Raw genomic sequence first — 5,403 nt, 5'->3', positions numbered from 1 at the left:
TCTCCTAGAAAAACCTAAATCTTCAAGAGTATGAGAGAGAGAATAGAATGAGCACTCCAAAACTAAACTTGCAGAAAGGTTACACTAACCAAGCCTGAGAAAAATCTTGCCAAATGATTCTCAAAAGCCTCTTAATCAATGAGGCCTCTTTTTTCTTGATTTTCCATTATTTTCCTTAAATTTCATCCTCACATGCAACCTTTGACCTTTCACCTTCCTTTCCTCCTAATTTCCATTATTTTCATAAATAAATGTGTCAAAATGTGATTTGTCTTTGCAAAGCCTTTGGCATTTCCTTTTCCAATTGCCTTACCCATAATAACCAAAATGAACACCCACTAGGATGTTTTTTCCCACCATTTAACTTGGAATACTATCCCATGAACTTGGTCTTATACTTTTTACATGGATTTTTAACCAGGGCTATTAGAGAACACTCCCCCTTGGGGGAACACCTTCCTCGGTGTTCAATGAGACCTATAAACCAACAAACTAATGAAAACAAAACATGCTGCCCATGGAGCTTTATAACACAACATGTTGTAGTATTTATAATGACCACTATTGAAAACATCACAAGCATACCACTTATTATAGCTTTATAACATAGCTCATTACAGTATTTACAATAACAACCACATATACTCATACATATTTTCTTCAACCAACAAATAATCATACTCACTATGGAGCTTTATAAACCAACTTGATACAATATTTATAATAATATACGCATTTTCTCAACCAACAAATAAAAGGATATGATGCTAATATCAATCAACAAGGGAATCCAAAGGCTCACACCTCCACCCTAAAAAGTAGTACCAGGATTCACCTCCTTCATAGGAAGTCCAGAATCCACTGTTAAATCCAAATATGTATCTAGTGTCGAACTCTATAATCCTCCACCACTTTCCATCTCAATGAACAATTACTGGCTCATTATTCCAAGCACACTCTCATAAAGTATCGTTGGCACCCCCATCCCATAAAGTCCATCCCTCGGCAAGGTTTCCTTGCATCGGAAGGCCTAGAAACCAAATCATATTCCTGCCTCAAAGCCATCATATTGGTAATAGCATCCTCATGGAAATCAATGGACAAAATTGGGTACCAGTGTCCCACAAATGGTCCTGCTCTTGAATGCTCTACCATCATATTATTGGATGTTCCAATTCCATTTTTTGTTATTGCTAATGCTTGTCATCAATTTTGACCACCCAACTACGCATTTCATTCTTTCCTATACCAAGCACATAATTTCCATGAGTTTAAAAATAAATTGAAATAACTTAAATCATACCTCATTGGTGGCCCATAATTAAGGTATACTTGCAATTATGTTCACTTCTTGTCACAAAAAGTCAAACTAGCATCTTTTTATCAAATCATCATGTATAAACATATCACATCAGGTTAGCTCAAAACACAACAATCATAAATCACATGTAACCATTATAAACTAGAATGATAGATCACATGTAATAATCATAGACCAGAATCATAAATCACATTTATAGTAAAATTCAGATAAAATATTGATACTTACCCTTTAATCAATCATTAGCTTCTACCTTTGTCCTTATTCCTTACACACATCAAATCAGTTCCCACACCTAGAAAACACTGAGTTCCTTCTCTTAAACAATGTAGACATACACATAGTGTACATCCCACAAATATAACCACACATGACATACCACACCATGCAATACATGCACCTACACCTGACATACAACTCATCAACCTACACTTGGTGTACGATACAAAACAATACATACATACACCTACACCCTATGTATGACACAACACATATACATACAAAGGGTACGACATAATGAATACACGTCATGATACCACTACTACATAATGCACATACATAGTGTCGCATGGCCACAATATAGAATGTACGACATGCACACAGTACCACATATACATCAGTAAAATATGTACAACATGTGCACAATACCACTTGGACACAACACCACCTGTAGAAAGTGTGCACAACATCATAGGTACATGGCACCACATGCACAACATGTACAGAATGCCACATGTACATTGCACCACTTATAAAACTTGTATAGAATACCATATGTACACATCACCACATGCATGACATGCACACAACACCACACATACACGGAACGACATGCACGACATATACACAACACCACCTGCACACAACATGACATGTACAATGTGTACACAACACCACATGCACACAGCACCACATCTATAATCACGCATACAACACCATATGTACATAGCACCACATGCATAACGTGCACACAAGACCATATGTACATAGCATGGCATATACAACATGTACATAGAACCATATGTACACAACAAAACATATCCAACATGCGCACAACACCATATGCACACAAAACCACACATACATTATGAGCACAATAGATTATGTACACAACACCACATATCCAGCATGTACATAGCACCATCTATACCTAGCACTGCATATGAAATATTCACACACCAATATTTGTACCATCCTATACATAACACTGCATAAGCAACATGTACACACACTGTATATATGCAACATCTCATGCAAACAACATCACAGATGAAACATGTACAACATATACAACATACGCACAACAATAGTACCACACATCCAAAACCACACTATCTGTACTAAGTAACCTTGCTTCCACTGTCTTATCCATTCTTTTCCTAGCATGAAACATACACAACCACTTTCATTTTGTTGATGTATCCCTTTATATATCCTGTCCATAACATAGACATAATATCGTCACAATATCAACTCATAACCACATCATACTAACCTCCTAGATTTGTCATGACTACTCTCCCACTTGATTCGTCAGAAACCAAGAACCTGTTCATGTCACTCATCTACATAACCAATAATTCCTCCACAAAAATGATTCCTAATTAACCTATTAGACAAAGGTATCCATACATACATATAAACATCAACATAAAAAAATCATGATCTTGTCAGACACATGACATACATACACATATATATATATATATATATATATATATATATATATATATATATATATATATATATATATATATATATATATATATATATAAACATTAGCATAAACATGATCACAACAGAATTACCAAATATCATAAGGTGAAGGTTAAGAGACCTCCCTTTATCCATGTACAACATGCACAACATTGATAATAATCGTTCCCAACATAGCCAACGAATCATATGCCTCACATCCATTCACTTTACCTTTCCTGTTAGCTTTCTCATGATTATCCTTCCACCATCCATTTACATTAATGGACCCAACCAACTTAGCCCATTGTTAACTCTTACCAGTAGTTGCCATTACACATGCACTAGCTTCATATATGTCTTTCATTACATGTTAGGTTCCACACAGCTCTCCCAGAGTTCCATCAACATTCTTCTTTCCCAACCAATTCCCAAGATCCTCAAAACATACAAGGCAAGAACAAGAAAAGAAAATCATGAAAACCAATAACAGTACGACACTACAAATAAAGTAGCCTGATCATGCACTAAACATAACTGTAAAGCAAGTGCAAGAAAATAACATGGTACCGAAAGCACCAGACTCTCAAGATAAACCATTAATCAATCCCCATGGGTTCCTAGTGCTTCCAAGGGAAAGGTCAACCTCAACATTCTTCAAGATTCCATGGAAATTTCTTTGACTTTCAATTCTTTATATGGTACTGCCATCACACATAACTATCAGTGCATAAATAAATGTAACAATATACCAATTATCTTTCCTATTTGTGCCAATGATGTTTCCTTGCAACTAAACACACATGTGAGCCACATGTTCCAAATATCAAGACAACATATCTAGTAATTTGAAATTAACCTTTACCAAGACTAAAAATCATGTCATAATCCATAGTCAACTCATAGTCATTAGACATAATGCTGCAACTGTCACCTATTACACTCAAGTACATATCAACTATCTCATCACATATGTGTGAGTAAAATTGTCTTAAACACGATCATTCCTTTGAGCAATCTTACAGTCATATCAAACATTCAACTGACTTGCAAACATACCATGTTAAATAAATCAACTAGATGACATAATAGACACCGAACACTCAAACACTAAATAGACGACATAAGCCGACTCATATCTTAATGTATCTTAGGGGAGGCTATCTTTTCTACATAATCAATCCACATTATCATGATATAACTTCACGACATATCAACTCGAACATAAATAAGGTCATGATATCCATAACAGTCACTAGCTAACATGTCCACATCATAAACTCATAAAAAATTATCATTCATACATAATAATCACATTTGCATAGTCGATCTAGATTAGTCTGATATAATGTCACAACATATTAACTCATACCTAAATGTCATAACCCTAACTATTTGCATAGACCAATCAAAATTAGCATGATACATATATCGTCAAGATCTTAATGGAATAACCCTAATAACTAACTAACATATAACAACAAGAAGTTAACATATAACATGCTCATAAAAAACATATAACATAATCATCAAGTTAACTATCCTAAAACAACAATGGAAATGCATACAACCATAGGTTACTATCATACATGAGTATTCGACACGTGCATATGACTACACTAATCAACTACCATTTATCATACATGTAACCATAATAATAATAGAATGAAAAACATATCAGTAACCCTAATACCTATAACCAACATATCTACATGCCCACCATACATACCTTTATGTTGATCTTCTCTTACCCTGAAGTCCATTGTTTCAACTTATCTTTAATGATCTGCATCTCCTACTCTATCTCGGCCAACACATTAGCATCATAACGTAAAAATATCATCATGATAACATAACTGAATACAATGACATTATGCACAATAACCTTCACCATGAAAATGTGTGCATAATAACATATAGACACCGACATGCATAAGAAATGCATATACAACCATACCCTCATTATGACACATCCCACAACAACACCATCAACCTTCACATGGAAACATCACTACAACCATGATCAAAACCATGAAAATTAAACAAGAACATGGAATACAATCATGAGGAACACATATGAAATTGACATGAATGCATGAGAAACACACTGCACATTCATTCTGAGGGGTGAAACATGCTCTGATACCACTCCATGGTATCAAATATCGACCAAAATAACAGAAACAAGACACCACCAAAAGAGAATGAAACTCACTTTGATACCACTTTGCAACAACCTCCTCCAATATCTACCCAAGTAGCTAGCCAACCAGGGTAAACATGTGATGAGAAGTTACTATGATATGATTTGACTCCCTATTTTTTATTTAAGGAAGTGGAACTGGTGAAACACATTGCAAAGACTTTCCAGATCAAAAACAGGACTC

The sequence above is a fragment of the Pinus tabuliformis genome, chromosome 1_2 (assembly GCF_031772625.1).
Source record: "Pinus tabuliformis cultivar Carrire ecotype Pingquan chromosome 1_2, CPIR1, whole genome shotgun sequence".
Lineage (NCBI taxonomy): Eukaryota > Viridiplantae > Streptophyta > Pinopsida > Pinales > Pinaceae > Pinus > Pinus tabuliformis.
This window is presented reverse-complemented; position numbering follows the sequence as displayed.